The sequence below is a fragment of the Loxodonta africana genome, chromosome 2 (genome assembly GCF_030014295.1).
Source record: "Loxodonta africana isolate mLoxAfr1 chromosome 2, mLoxAfr1.hap2, whole genome shotgun sequence".
In the NCBI taxonomy this organism is placed as follows: domain Eukaryota; kingdom Metazoa; phylum Chordata; class Mammalia; order Proboscidea; family Elephantidae; genus Loxodonta; species Loxodonta africana.
In genome coordinates, this window is record NC_087343.1 from 181,020,175 (window position 1) to 181,037,252 (window position 17,078).

General features: G+C 35.5%; 1 long non-coding RNA gene across 1 annotated transcript in view; it reads left to right on the forward strand.

Moving 5' to 3' along the window:
• LOC135230460 (uncharacterized) overlaps positions 1-16,642 on the forward strand; it is a 283,687-nt gene extending 267,045 nt beyond the window's left edge. Inside the window, exon 3 of the long non-coding RNA XR_010321114.1 lies at positions 16,048-16,642. This is a non-coding gene — a long non-coding RNA (uncharacterized LOC135230460). The remainder of the gene's footprint in view (positions 1-16,047) is intronic.
• Positions 16,643-17,078: the final 436 nt, after the last annotated feature.

Below are 17,078 nucleotides of genomic sequence, written 5' to 3' on the forward strand. Positions count from 1 at the left end.
TAAGCATGGGGGCTCTGAAGTTGGGCTGCCTGGGTTCAATTTTCTTCTTCCTTAGTCTGTGACTTTGAGCAAGTTATTTAACATCTCTCTGTCTGCTTTTATTTTAGGTATGGAAATAATAACGATAAGCATTTTATTAAGTTTTGTCAAGATAGAATGAAAATAGTAATGTGTGTAACATACTTAACATAGTCCTGGTTTACACTTTTATATTTATCCACTGACACAGTTGCTCATCCATTCATTAATTCTTTCATTTTTATTTCTCCCTCCCTGTCCTGAAGAAATTTTCAGTGTGTTGTTGAAGACTGGAGTTGATTAAAAATTTAAATAATGCAGTAATGTATTGTTTTTTGCAAACTGTGGTATTTGAAACATCTGTAGGCAAGTTAATCTGGTGCCACTCAATTTGAAACATACTAATTTGGAGATTTATGTAAACCTTGGTTTGCATAGCTGGTTTGATGCTGTGCTACATGTCTGAAAATCCAGTGACAGTATGGATGATATCTAAAACAGTTTGCTGATTTTATCCTTGACAGATTAGAGTACTTGAGAGATGTCTCCCTTGAAGTTGAGCACTAAATGTACTGGGAGAAGCTTTCAACTCTTGGTTTATACTTGATGATGTTATTTGAAGGAAGGAAAAAAAAGACTATTATGTAATGGGTTTTAGCACATATGTTTTGACAAAGTGTCTGTGAAAAGATGAGTTTTATAAGATATAAGTAAGCTTAAATGTATTTCTCAACATCTTTTGTTATATTCTTTAAGATGTTAGAGTTTGATATACCTTGGAAAATATTTAGAGTAAAATATTTGGAAGACAGAGCTTGGTAGGTAATTACAGAAGGTTGTCTATGAGACCTAGCTAACATAATAATAATCTTTTACAAACTTTCATTTGAATTGTAGAATGGGAAGAAAATTTAGATGGATGTGATCTGTACCACTCATTTTACAAATGAGCAAATAAAGAAATGCAGGTAAATTGACTTGCCCATGGTCAAACAGGCACATAAAGAAAGAGGAAAGCTGATATATGGGGTTCCCATCTCTTCATTCCAGTTGCTTTCTGCTACCAATGTGCTGTCTTCTGCATTTCTGATCCACCTTCCTTGCTCGATCTCAATATATCAAATGAAAAGATCGAATAAAATGTATGCATCATTAAAATATGTAGGGTCTCCATACAAATCTATGAGATTTATCTTTTCATCACAATAAAAAAAAAAAGCCACGAAGCAAACGTCAACCCTTTTTTATGAGCTCCAGCTTTATCAAAGGAGTTCAATCCTATCTTTTAGTTATGTGATCTGCTAATTGACGGGAAAGATTGGATATTTCAACTACTGGGTTTAGCTTGTTAAAATGGACAGATTTCAAGAACACTATTCAACTGTTGATCTCATAATGGCATTTGGAACTTGGTTCCTAGTTCTATATCTGCAATTATTAATTCTGTTGATAGGAATTATATTTTAAAAGTCCAAACCGAATACCAGTTTGACCATCTGACCTCTTTGAGATCAACTTCTCCCAATTGCATGTCTCCTAGCCAATAGTAGTGCTAATATCGAATTGGATGAGGGATAAGGGGGGCAGGCTTTGAAGTTGTGAGAAAAGAAAGTATTTCACCAAGACAATGGGTAGTGAGAGAGAAAAGAGGACTTTAGATAGAAAATTGCAGGCATTTACAGGTTATTACTCAAGGGAGTGATGGAAGTTATTTTCAAGGAAAGACTGCAGACTTTGGACAAGATACAAATATTGATCCTTTAGCTGAAACAGTGACTGAACCTGTAGCCTTTCTCGTTACAACAGTCACTCTGAGCGCAGAAAATTCCAATGCTGTCCCTGGTGTTGTAATTTCAGATTCTGAAGCTGCAAGTGGAAGTACCACCAGGAAATATAAAAGTGAGAAGTATTAAAGGGACTTAAATTGGGAGGTTCAAGTCAAAAGTAGAAGAATGTAAAATAAATATTTGACAATGTTACCCCTGATTTTTTTTTCCTTTTTATAAACATGGTTTTTGATATTCAGATTTTTTTAGTTCATGACTTGTATTTGTTCACCACTGTGATTATGCACAACAGAAATTAAAGTATGGATATTTCCATTAAAAAAAATATCCCTGATTAATTTAGTCACGATAAATAGTTGAGTTAGGTCATCACTCAGGCTGCAATAAACACTTTAAAGCTCTAGCTATCTCGTTTACTGAGTAGACAAGTAAGGAAGCAAACATTCATATCTTGTAGAGGGACAATATATAATTTTTTGTTGTGTCACCTAATGAGAAAAATCACAAGAGTATTTGGATCAGTATACATCTATTTTTCATTTAAACAATACCTTTTACGAGGTTTTAAGTATATAGCTTTGAGCTATACTCTACAAAAGATGTGAAGACAAAGAGAATGAGGAATGGGGCAATAGATATAACCCAGTAACTCTGGTAAAAGTTAAATATAAAAAGGTGCAGTGCCTCATTCTACTGTAGTCACAAGTACAGTGAATGTTGTGTTCAGGATAATGACTGTTAACTCAGGTTAACTATGAGGGAAGCCTATGGCATGAACCCAGGTGCTTATGGGGAAAAAAAAATATCCTTTGCTTCTCTTTTTAATGGAGACATCTCAATTTTCCACATTCCAGATATTTTAGAACCGGTCTGAGGTATTTACCTTCTTTAATTACCTATTTTCACTTTAAAACTGATGTTTTTCCACTTTCTCGCGAGAGCCATCCTCACATGAGGCTCATGCCATCTGGCTGTTCTCTTTTCTCACCCTCCTCCCCAAACCTCATTGTTCCGTGAATTGGCTACTGCCTCAGTCTCCTTTTCTACTTCAAATGTTGTTGGCTATCTTGGTTACTTCAGTCAGATGGCCATCTATCTAACTCTCTGACTTTCCCTTCTCCAATGACCTTTACTTTCATTTTCTGTTGCTAAATTCATGGCAAAAATGCATAGATGGTATAATTGCTAAGAATTGTCCTACCTCGGAAATATTAAACTCTGGTTACATATTGACTCATCACATCCTCTGAATCTTTCAATTTCCTCAGTAACTTGTTGGTACCAGTTATCTTTAAATTCATCAAGACCTCCAGCTTTTAGCCTCCATTTTGCTTTAATATCTTCCCTAACTCATCTAGACCTCATGATGTGTCATTTCAGTCTCTCTATTGCCTAGACACTCAAATCTCTTCCTCACCTAACTGTAGACAAACTTCTGTCCTTCAACCAAATTTTCTCTTTCAAAGTCCACATTCAGTTTTCACAGTTGGGCCCATATGTAACTTTCACTCTCTGCATTATTTAACAGTGATGACATTGCCTGTACTACAAAATACACTTTTCCATAGCTTTATGTAGCTTTTGTCTCTCTTCACTGGCCTTTCTTCTCAACCTCCTTTATGCAGACCAATTTTTCTTGATATGGAGGCCCCATTATCTCCCACATACTCTCCTAGGTTATCTTACTCATAAAAGGTCACAGCATAAGGCCTGACTTATAGTTACTTATTTAAGGTAAGAATAATAACAGAAAACATCCTAATGTCTTGATTCAAGACGGTGTTTCATCCTGGAATATCCTTCCTTATTGTTTCTCTATGCTTAGCTAAATTATTGAAAACTCAGCTCAAATAAATTTTTCTCTAAAATGTCTTCCTTGATCACTCCCTGATGACTTAGATTCTCTCCCTCATCCTTGTTCCCATATTCATGTGCCTGTACACACACACACACACACACACACAGAGACACACATACATTACTGTACTTGTCGCATTGTATCCTAAGTTTTGGCCTACATCTTCCCATACTCTTACATGGTATCCTTAAAGTGGATGTCTGATTATCTGACACTTTACCAAGCGTGTTGTAGGCGGTGAATAAATGAACATGACTACACAAAAATAGAGCAGATCTTTTAGATGGTTTGAATCAACCTGTACATAGGGCTTACATTTGGAAGTAATGTAAAACCCACCCACTGCTGTTGAGTCAATTTTAACTCATAGCGAACCCATAGGGTTTCCAAGGCTGTGAATCTCTATGGAAGCAGACTATCACATCTTTCTCCCTTGGAGTTGGTGGTGGTTTCAAACCACCAACCCTCTAGTTAGCAGTTGATTGCTTTAATCACTGTGCCACCATAATAAGCATAATTTATGTTCTTACCTTTATGTTGTAACATGGGCAAACTTAAATACTTAGAAATTGCTCATTTTAAAATGTGGACCTAAATTAAATGCAATTTTTAATGCTCTGTTTCCATCTGGGATATTTTAGGCTTAAGACTTTGGAGAATAATAATTAATACTAACAAAACAGTTTGGATTATTAAAATATAAAAGAATAACCAGGTGGTCTGTTATAATGTGGAATTTCATTAATAAACTGTGTTATTTCATGTTTAACCCAATAACTTGCTTGGATGTTTTTATCTTGGCCAAAGGAAAATATTTTCTGGATTCTTCTCTTTTACATTTCAGTTGAAGCTGAAACTTGCTAGGAAGTACAAACACCAAGGTAGTTGAAAAAGGAATGAGGTGAGGTGAAGGAATGTTTTTAATATCTTCATGTTCTTGCCTGTGCCCTGATTCCCCCTTTACCCAAATTTTTGCAAACTGTCTGTAGAAGAACAGATGCTGATTAAAAGACAGGCTGAGTTTTAATGCCCTCTTGTCATTCTATTTTCTTTTGTGTAATTTAGAAGGAAGATGAGAACATAGAATAGTTCTCTATTATTTCGTATGGTAGATCCGGCAGCTGGAGAATAGCAGTGGTTGACAAAATGTTCAGTTAATTGAAGCCATGTAGTGGATATTGATGATCTTTCTACATTTAATGGAGAAATAAATCTCCTGCTAAAGGAAAAAACATACAAATGACTCTGGCTGATATATGTCCACGTTATCCTCTTCAGGCAAGTCAAAAAATAATAATTGCTTGCCCAAAATGGAATATGTGAATGCTTAATTGCACTCTCTGGAACATCTCAAGTTTAAGAAAAATAACAATGTAGTTTATTCCTCAATTTTTAGCTCTTAGATACAATGAAAACATACTGAGATGAAAACATTTAATTCACACAGCAACCTGTTGGTGACAGCAAAGTTACACAAATTCCAGCATGGAGGCGTACATTCAAATGGTGATTCAAGCTTGCAAAATATTTGTAAAATAATGGACAGTAAAAGAGATATTTATTATTTGGGGCTCCTATAAATACATTTAAAGCACTCTGATTACTTCTATTTATACACTGCTTTTTTTTTTGGCCTATCGAGGTTTCAAACTTATAATAGTTTGGATAAACAAAAACTGCGGATCATTCCATAGAAATCTCTGATCCTCTCAAAAGAGGAAGGCATTAGTAGCTAAGAGGTAATGCCACTTATCAAAGAAAAAGATTTTCGAGTAACAGTGAAGCCCTGGAGGCGTAGTGGTTAAGAGCTCTGCATCTACCAGCTGCTCCCTAGAAATACTACCCAACAGTTTTACTCTGCCCCATAGGGTCGCTATGAGTCAGAATCAACTTGATGTCAGTGGGTTATTTTATTTTATTTTATTTTTTTAGTAAAGGAGGGTAAAATGATTGGGGCTGAAAGACCTAAGTATTAATTATATTACACCCATTACAATGACATAAGACAAAAAGCTCAAAAAATTCTCAGAACTGTATTAAATTCCTTAAATCTAGCTTATTTGGAAATACTTGTTGCCTTAAATCTAACCTACATGGAAGTATTTATTTGCCTCCACTTTTTCCTTCAATGAGACTAATTAGGAAAATATCTGTCTTATTTTATTTCAGCATGAAGCATTAGGCCTTTAATTATGGGGCTCAATATGGTATATGAATATAAATTAATATTATCAGTTTTAAAATTAGTGTAGCTAAAACTTTCCATTCTGGACTGTAGTCTAACCTTCCTATAATGCCCTGTTATGTTTCCCTTTTATCTGGTTTCCCTTCCACTGCAGGTGGTCTCCAACACTTCTCCCTGCAGTTGGAGAAATCTTTCCTCCACACCAGTCCGTTTGTTCTTTACTTGTTCAAGGGCATCTTGAAGTTCACATCTTCAAGCCAAGCCCTCTCCATTCACTGCTCAAGTCTACGTCCTGAAGAGTTTTCTTTCTGCTATGAGTTTTATGAGGTACATCAAATTTCCTGTATGTAATTATAGTGAAGGAATACAAATAGATTTCAACTAACCCGTTGTCAATGGTTCTCTATGTTGAGAAGAATTCTGAGTCCACGCCTTTCCTCAGAGGGAAAGGCTTCTGTGAGCACATATCAAATTGTGTGCTCTGGATACATAGTATAATGGGGTATTCCCATCTGTGTCACAAGGTTGGACTAAGGCAATGGTCTTTAAACATTAGTTTGCAGCAGAAACACCTTAAGGGCTTGGGAAAATACAGATTTTGGGGCTCCACACCCCTGAGTTTCTGACTCAGTATACCTGGGGTGTGGCCTAAGAATTGACATTTCTAGCAAGGGTCCAGACGCTGCTGATGCTGCTGGTACAGTGACCACACTTTGGGAATCACTAATCTAGTGCAGAATTTCTCTTTCTCTTTTTCATTCTAGTGTGTGTGTGTGTTCATATATGAAAGCATGCAGTGTTTCTTAGCTAGGGATGAGTATCAGAATAACTTGAGGATTAATTTAATAAATAAATAAATAAATAAAAACAAAACTAGGACACCCCAGAAATTCTGTGTTTGTATGTCTATAAGTGTCTGATCCTAGACATACAAACACAGAATTTCTGGGGTGTCCTAGTTTTGTTTTTATTTATTTATTTATTTATTAAATTAATCCTCAAGTTATTCTGGTACTCATCCCTAGCTAAGAAACACTGCATGCTTTCATATATGAACACACACACACACTAGAATGAAAAAGAGAAAGAGAAATTCTGCACTAGATTAGTGATTCCCAAAGTGTGGTCACTGTACCAGCAGCATCAGCAGCGTCTGGACCCTTGCTAGAAATGTCAATTCTTAGGCCACACCCCAGGTATACTGAGTCAGAAACTCAGGGGCATTAGTACTCCTAAAATCATCACAGGTAAGTCTGCATACCATTGGTTGAAACCTATTTCTCTGGAAGCAGATATCCTGTTTGCACAATATCCACCAAGGATGAGTTTTTTATAAGCATGACTTGATAATGTTAGTATAAGAAAAATCCTAAATAATAACTATATTTTCAATATCAGTATGATATCAAGTATTACATAAACATTTTTTAAAATTGCATAGTTATTAAAACGGTTCTTTAAAAAAAAATCTCTGTAAAGTTAATCTTCCATGACCGCATCAGCTACTTGGCCAATCACTCTGTGAGCACTTAGTAGGTACATACTGCATATAATGCTTTGACAGAGAGTCATAAAAAACAACACGAACCAAGCAGATTTCTTCCTTTAAGTTATCAACTATACAGAGAGACTAAGAATACACAAGTAGAGATTGACAATAGTTTCCAAGCAAATGTGGAAATAGAAACAGGTGCCATATAATATGTAGCAGAAATTCATTCACTCATTTTTCATTTTGAATGTATTTATTCCTACCATTTGTTAAATGTTGCTTTAGCGGAAAAATATGGTACCTGACTTAAAAAAGACTTTGGACAAATAGGAGATTAAGATAATGCTGATAACATATACCCTGATAGCATCATAGAGGATGCCATGGCAAGCATTGAGGAAGGAAACAAAATACACAGATTCATGGATTGTTTTCTAGAAAAAGTGAGCATCCGGATGAAGAGGTAGGGCAGATGTTTCTCATAGAGAAAGTAGTACGTGACGGGTGAGAAATAGCACTGTGGCTTAGAGATATTGAAAGTGTGGCTGGATCTTATTGTTCAAGGTACAAGGGAAACTTGGTGCGGGGAGTGTCAGAGATGTAAGTCTAGAAATATAAACTGGGGCCAAATCATGCTGGGTCTTGTAGGCCATATTAAGAAGCCTGGGCTTTATCTTAGGAGGAATGGGGAACCACTGAAAGGTTTCAGATGAGGAGTGTCTTGGTTGGAATTTCATTTTGAAAAAAAAAAAAATTATTCTGGCCTCAGTATAAATAAATGATGTGGAAGCTGGCATATCTGGAGAAAAGGAGAAAAGTTATGAGGCTATAGCAATAATTCAGGAGAGGCTATAGAGGCTCCATAAAGGCTCAAACAATATCTGGCTTGAACACCAATGTTTTCCCAGTGTTTATAGCAGAGTCTGGCATGGCTTTCTGGACCCAGAAATACTCAGTATTTGGTGAAGCCAAAAATATATGAGCCATTCTTTGCTCTTATAGGGTTATAACAGTATTTTTAAGTAGTTACTAAAGGGAAGTTTTCTTCCCTTGACTAGCCCTGAAGACTTTTTCTGCCTGAATAATGTTTGTATAAGATGTAGCATAATGTTCTGTGTACATAAAAGAGTCAATATGATAACAAATGTGTAGTGAACAATACTTTAAGTATTTTATTACATATTGTCAGTCTTGATTTTTATAGAAACTCTGTAGAGGTATATAAAATATCATTATTCAGGGTATATAGAAAATGAGATACACACTATAAACAACAACAAAAAAACCTCATTGCCATCCAGTCAATTCCAACTCATAACGACCCTATAGGACAGAGTAGAACTGTCCCATAGAGTTTCCAAGAAGCAGCTGGTGGATGCAAACTGCCAACCTTTTGGTTAGCAGCCAAACTCTTAACCATTGTGCCACCAGGGCTCCAATACACACTATACAGGGACCTTATTCAAAGCTTCAGGGTTAGATAACAGTCTTGAAGGCAAACAAACCAGATGTCCTAGTTCATAGTCCAAAGCTCTACCCACAAAGATGCCTTCTAACATTGTAAAATAAACAACTGCTTTTACTAGTTCCAAAGGAAAATTTGGACTATTTGTGTTCCTTATTTTGATCTAATTAAAAATTAATTTAAAACTAAGAGACCGTCCTTCTTAAGCTGAATTTGCAAGATGCTTTTGGGAAAACCTTTGATTAAGTCTAGGTGTCTGCCCCTCATACCAGTAAGAGAAGAGTTTTCAATATTGTACTTCTTTAGTCATAAATGCTAGAGGAAAGTAATGGAAAGGGAACCTAGAATTTACCACTGTGTTTCCTTCCCTTCAGAAAGGAAAGGGATTTTCCACTCATATGCTGTAAAGGGAGAAATAGATAAACGCAGGTGAAAAAGCCTGTAACAAAACGCTAGAGAGAATGTAAGATTTGCCAGCACGTGAATTATCAGCAAGCCCATCTCATTGTGCAATTATGTTCAACCTCATCTCATTCTTTTGTGATGAAACAGGATGCCACACAATATAATCTCACCTGTTGAATTGAAAACTGTTGAAATAAACATTTACTCTCAATTTGGATGGAAAGACATTTAATAAGTATAATAGCATTTGTAGGCAGGTTGAAGGATACCTGTTTGTAGTTTGTCAGTTCAATATGTCTCTGATGATAATACAAATTAGGGCTACTTTCTATCTGCCACATAAATATGTAAGGAACCAAAGACGATATGAAGTGCTCAGATAGACATTAAGAAAATCCAGATTTTTCTTAAATATAGAAATATTTCTGTAATTCTTATCTATAGTCTGAACCCGGAAACCCTGGTGGAGTAGTGGTTAAGTGCTACGGCTGCTAACCAAAGGGCCAGTTTGAATCCGCCAGGCGCTTCTTGGAAACTCTATGGGGCAGTTCTACTCTGTCGTGTAGGGTCACTATGAGTCATAATCTACTCCACGGCACTGGGTTTGATTTTCGGTTTTTTATAGTCTGAACTGTACTAGGTCCATGAATGTACTATATTATTAAAATATGAACATATTCATTCTCATTCAATCATTAGAAGATTTAAATAAGAATTACAGAAATACAAAGTGCAATTGTTGGCACCATTGATGTACAGATACCATTCTTTCCAAACGTGATTTCATATTCATTAAATAACAACAAAATATCTATTGGACATTTACTCTATCCCAGGCACTGCGGTTTACAATGGTGAATAAAACAGAAATGATCCTTGGGTCTATAGAAGTCAATGCCAGTCTATGGCTATCATGGATTGAACTGGGTCCCCCAAAAATGTCTGTCAACTTGCGTAAGCCATGATTTCCAGTATTGTATGATTGTCCACCACTTTGTCACCTGATGTGATTTTCCTGCATATTGTAAATCTTATCTCTATGATATTGGTAACATGGGATTAAAAACAGTTATGTTAATGAGGTAGGACTCAATCTACAAGATTAGATTGTGTTTTAAGTCAATCTCTTTTGAGATATAAAAGAGAGAAGTGAGCAAAGAGACAGGGGGATTTCATACCACCAAGAAACAAGAGCCACGAGAATAGCGCATCCTTTGGACTCAGGGGTCTCTGTGCTGATAAGCTCCTCCATTGGGGGAAGATGGATGAAAAGGACATTTCCCTAGAGCTGACAGACAGAAAAACCCTTCCCCTGGAGCTGGCACCCTGAATTTGAACTTCTAGCCTCCTAGACTGTGAGAGAATGAACTTCCGTTTGTTAAAGCTATCCACCTAAGGTATTTTTGTTATAGCGGTACTAGGTGACTAAGACAGTGGCCCGTGAGCCATTTTAAATCATCTGAATGGTCTTTGGGAACAAGTTACTGACACCCTACTACTGATAGATTTCACCTGTTGGAAAACATTTTATTTGATTATAACACTTAGACTTGATACATTTTCCCCTTAATATTTTAGTGGTGATCTGCAAGATGAGTCCAAAACCAGAAAACACAAACTTCTGAAATAGGTACCATATTATCAGATAGCCTAGGTAGATGCAACTTTTTTGAAATTTCACAGAGAAGTTGCTTCTACTGGTTAGGAAGAGCCATACAAAACTATCTTCATTTTAATGACCTGTCATTAACTTAATAGTCCTAGTATTTGTATACTTGGTTTTTCCTTTGCCTGGTGAACATCTCTATTGAAACTCTGTTCAGCACAGTTCAGTCTTGATATTCATTAATTTTTTTTCTTTGGCAGTTTCTAATCTAGTATTTTTTTTTTTTATTTCACATATTGTATTTTCATCCTTTTAAGTTGCATTTGAGTCTCTTAGACCTGTCATTTCTTTACTCTTCATATTTATGATGCAGAACATCATGAACGTATTGGCTGTAATGTATTTTATATAATGTATAATGTATGTTGTTGTTAGATGCCATCGAATCATTTTCAACTCATAGTGACCCCATGTGACAGAGTAGAACTAAACTATAGGGTTTTCTAGGCTGTAATCTTTACGGGAGCAGATCACCAGGTTATTTATTCCAACGAACAGTTTGTGAGTTTGAACTTCCAAACTTTTAGTTAGCAGCCAAGCTCTTAACTGTTGTACCACTAGGGCTCCCAGTATAATGTGTATTAAACACTTAATATATAATACAGTTAAAATACTTAATTTTAATGCCTGTTTCCATTTTTTTCTTTCCTTTTTTCAATGCCTGTAATTTTTTATTAAGTCCTAGATATTGGAGTCCTGGTGGTGTAGTGGTTAAGAGCTTGGCTGCTAACCAAAAGGTCAGCAGTTCAAATCCACCAGCCACTTCCTGGAAACCCTTTGGGGCAGTTGTACTCTGTCCTATAGGGTTGCTATGAGTTGGAATCGACTAGATAGCAATGGGTTTTGTTGTGTTTTTGTTTTTGTTTTCTGGGGGTACTGTGAATTTGACATTTGGTGCTGCTTTTTCCTATCTTTCTTTAAATAGTTCTGGACTTTGTTGTGGCAAGCAGTTATTAGAATCAGTTGAATTCTTTTAGGCTTACTTTTAAGACTTGTTATGGAGGATTCAGTGCAGCCTTTATCTAGTAATAATTTATCTCCACTATTGACAGGGTACCCTTCCAAAGAATCTACACAATTCTCCATGTATTATGAGGTTTTCGAGTCTAGCTAACGGAAACACAAACTGTTCCCAGCTGTGTGTGAACCTTGACAATCGTTAGCCCACTGATTTCCAGTGATCTATAGACGGCGGTGGATACATACATATGCACACATAAGAAGTATATAAACATAAAAAGTACACACATATTATCTGTCTAACTAATCGGGGCAATTTGAATGCTGACTTGAGGAATTATTGTTAATTATTTTATGTCTTTATCTGTATAATAATTATAATAATATTATGCTTATGGGAAAGAAAAAATGAGTATTATTTAGGATATGTACACTTAAAACAATAGGACATCTAAGACTTTCCTAAAACTAACTTTTTGTTGGGTATGATGGAAAGAAATAAGTGATGTTATAACATAATTTTTTTTTTATATAACATAATTGATAGTGTTTTGAAAATTGGTGAAACTGGTTCATAAGTACATAGAAATTTGACATATTAATCTTTTACATTTCAAAATATTTGAAAAATATAAACTAAAACTTAAAAACAACCCAAAAGAAAGTAGTGAAACTAGTTCTACTGAGCACTAAATCTTAATATAAAGCTATGACAATTAACCATTAATTCAAAGATAGACAAATGTACCAATGGAACAGAATACAAAGCTAAGTCCATGACTATACTGAACACTTGTTTGACAACAAAACTGTCACTTCAGAGCCTCATAACGTACAGACAAATCAGTTCCACAGGAATTATATGTGTAACTATGGAAGTCAAAACAATAAGTTTTTAGACAATAATAGGAGGATATCTCAGGAACCTTGGTGGTACAGTGGTGAAGAGCTACAGCTGCTAATCAAAAGGGCTGCAGTTCAAATCCACCAGCTGCTCTTTGGAAACTGTATAGGACAGTTTTACTCTGTCCTATAGGACCCTGGTAGAGTAGTGGTTAAGTGCTACGACTGTTAACCAAAGGGTTGGCAGTTTGAATTCACCAGGCTCTCCTTGGAAACTCTATGGGGCAGTTCTACTCTGTCCTATAGGGTCGCTATGAGTCGGAATCGACTCGATGGCACTGGGTTTGGTTTTGGTTTTACAGGGTCACTATGAGTAGGAATCGACTCAATAACAATTTTTTTTTTTTTTTTTTTTAACAGAGGAGACTATCTTACGACTTGTAGAGTAGGGAAATTTCTTTAACAAGACACAAAAGACACTAACCACAAAGGAGAATACTTGTAAGCTTATTATATTAAAATTAAGAATTTATGATTATTGAAAAACTCAGCTAAACACCTAAAAAGTTAGGAGACAATAATCAAAATACGTAAAACTGATAAAAAACTCATATCCTTAAGAAATTTTGCACATCAGTAAGATAAAGGCAAACCGATTTTAAAATTGGAAATACACTTAACAGGTCCTTCACAAATACACAAATCCAAATGGTCAATTAACATGAAAAATGCTCAATCTTAGTAATCAGTGAAAGACAAATTAAGTTCTCAGTGTAATTATTACATAGCTACGAGATTGGTTAAAATCTAGCCGCACCAAGTAAGGTGAAAATGTGGAATAAAAAGAGCTCTCATACATTGAAGGAGAATAAAGTGATACTTTGGAAAATATTTGGCACATTACTGTTATATAAATTGTGATATATTCATAAAATAGAATACCAACAAAAATGAATGAACCATAGTTACTTGCAACAGCATGGGATAAATCTCAAAAAACATAATTTTGAGCAAAATAGAAACCACAATATTTCCATTTTTATAAACTTCATAAAAAGGAAAAGTTAATATCATTTAGAAATGTGTAATTACATAGGAAATTCTTAAATAGTCAAGAAAATAAACATAACTATCAAGATGGTGGTTCTTTGTAGGTGTCAGAGAAAGTGTTACTTCAAAGGACTTGAAGTAGATTCTAAAGTTCAGGAAATATTTGATTTCATGACCTGGGTGATGTTTACATGGGTGGTTACTTTAAATAGTTGGTTAAGCTATAAATTTATATTTTCTCTCCTTTTATATATGTGTCTTTTATTTCACAATGAAAAAATGAGAATGACAGTAGAGAAATTAGAGATGAGAGATTTTAAGGAGGTTTTCTATAAAGGTGAACAGAGAAATGGGGAGGTAGTTGAAGGGGTAATTGAAGTCCAGGGAGGAGATCTTTTAGGATGGAAGAAATTACATCATGTTTTACATTGATGGGGATTATGCACAGATATAATCAGGGAGCTGCAGAAAACTCACTTTAATACATCCTCTACATGAATATGGAAAAAATATGGCACTCTGAAGCTGGTGTTGACATTTAGTCTTCTGAAATAACTCTTTAGTTGGATGGTATTTTGATATAAATTGTCACTAATATTTTGTTCTTTTTATATTTCCCTTCCACAGTATGGGGAACCCAGAAATATAGGCAGTTGGTGTTTATAAAAGAATCAGAAATGAGAAAAAAAAAAATTCTTGATTCTCTGGCTGTAGCATGTTGTGTCATTTAACAGCTGAGTAGATGAGGGTGGAGGGTAGGGCACATGAAATCCATTTCCCTGGCAGAAAATGCAATTAAGGTGCCCATTTAATAGATGCAAAACAAAGAAAACGAGGCATCTACATGCCCTGTTTTCACATCTATTCTCAAGATTACCCCTAGGGAAACCTTGAAAAATGAGGAGTAAATAAATAAATAAATATTCACATAAGAAAGTAACATTTTAAAAAATGGAAATATGAGGCTTTCTCATTAATTCTCAAAATCCTGGTGATGGACAGAGCATATGCTGTATTTTTTCTCTTTTTTACTCTGCTATCAGCCCACACACATTTTTTATAAACTTAAAAATTCTCTATTTGCCTACCTCAGTGTAACCTCCTTCTACTGTCTTCTTTTTCTTGAGCATTCTTCCTTTGAACAGTCAAAATTAATTCCTTTATTGATCTCAGCCATTCTCACCTCCTTAACTACCTTGACTTCAAATGAATTCAATGCATCGACAGCTCTTAGTATTTATTGGGCTATTTTTAAGTGTTGCTAAATTTCTAATATCTCCTCACAATTTTTAGAATTCAAATTTAACCGTGTTGGTGAGTCTTACTTAAGACTCTTCACCAGGAATATGAGGTGAGTTTGGAATTGATATTTTACAACCTGAGCCTCCTACTGTCAATGTTCTTGACTCCCATTTTAACCTCATTGCCTTATAACATTATTTCCCGTGTGTGTGTATGTGTGTGTGTGTGTGTGTGTGTGTGTCCCTTGATGTAACATTTGGGGAAATGTCACATTCCATCATTCTTCAATATACCCACAATAATATTTCCTTTTATGTCTTAGAAGGGTTCAGTGGCATTAACAATCGGACATCTTTCACGTTTATTTTTATTAAAAAAATAAAACCAATTTTGACTGTGTTATGATGACCACACAGGAAAGCAAATCTTTATCAGAGTAGCAAGACTATTTTCATCTTGGTCATACGGACAATTGTGAATTATTGAAACACAAGGGAGTTAAAATTTCTTTAAAGAAGGAACTGTAAAATTCCCAAGAATGGAAGGATTATTCACAAAGGCACTGGGAATATGAGTCTACTTCTACAAAGAGCCAGAGTATTTCCAATACACTGACTACCATATGTATTTGATTATGTTTGAGAAGCAGTATTTTATTAGCCAGGATATAAACAGAGTAAAACTTGGTATGAAAAAGAAAATGGTGCGTTCAAGTAATGATGAGATGGTTCAGAAATCAACAGGCCTCCATGTGAAAATAGCACAGGGACTGGCAATGGGTGCACAACATTATCCTAAGGCAACCACAGCAAAGCAGCCCGTTAGTTCTCTCTCTTTACATTAACGTTACCTTTTTTTGTAAAGATCCTCAAGCAAATGTAGTAAAACAAAGGAAGACTCTTAAAGGATTTCCTCCTTTTACCCTCCTCTTGACTTGCTAGTGAGCTGACTAGTAAAATCTAAGCACTGAAAAAATTCCATTGGGGATGAATTGATCTGCTTTTGAAAGAAACTAAAGTCACTTTCACTACTTCAGAAGATTAGACTGTTTATTGAATTTTTTTTTTTTTTCACAGAAGCTGTTTGACCTCAGGTCTTCTTCATCAGTCTCTCTGTAAGGCAGAAACATTGAGAATGCCAGAATGGGGATTGTGCAATTAGGTGGTATTTTTTTTACGGGGGGTGGGAGATTATTTTACCTGATGGTACCTGTTGGGTAAAACAAGGGTGCAAATTAAAAAAAAAAAAATAGTGTTGGCTTTAGAATCTGACAACTGGTTTTAAATTCAGACTATTTCATATCCAGCAAGTGTGGTCTGGGGTGGTGATATAATATTGAATGGTTCTTAGGAGGACCACGTAAAATGCTATGTGAAAAGCTTCTACCTAGTCCTTGGCACAGTAAGAATGGTTGATTTACAGTTGCTGCTGTTGTTTTTTGTCTCATTCCCTTAATATAAAATACATATTCCTTCTCATCCTGAGCTAAACAGGGTCGCTTTCAATAATAAGCATGGCCCTTACCCTTGTTTGTGGTAGTGAATGTTCCCAGTTTCTCAGAACAAAGAAGATTTGCTTCCAATGTCTAGTCTATATGTCTAATTTCTCATTCTATCTGGAAACACTAAATTAAGTCCAGCTTCTTCTCCCATCTGTGCTAGTTGTCTATGATATCACGTGTGCTGTTATCTGGTGTGTAAGAACCAGAGTAACAAATACTTCCCAAATAGACTCCACTTCTACTTACCTTTGTGTTTTAAACTGAGAATCTTTTTTTTTTTTTTTTTTTTGCTTAAGTCTTCCTATATGATTTTATTGGCAATTATTCCTCATTACACAATCCGCATGGTCAGCTTCTTGGGACCCAATCGCGTAATTATTGCCATGGATCAATACATTAGCAAATTTCCTGACTAGAAACAGGCAGATAGCTTCTTGCAAAGGCCTTGTCTCCTGCCCAGTTTAGTGGGGGTGGGATACTTTCCCATACATTGCAACATGAAAGTGTATAACCAGCCAGTACCCTAAGTCCAAAACCAAAGTACCACTCAATGCATTTATTGCATCCTATTAATGTCAGTACATCTTCATATGCAAAATGAAACTA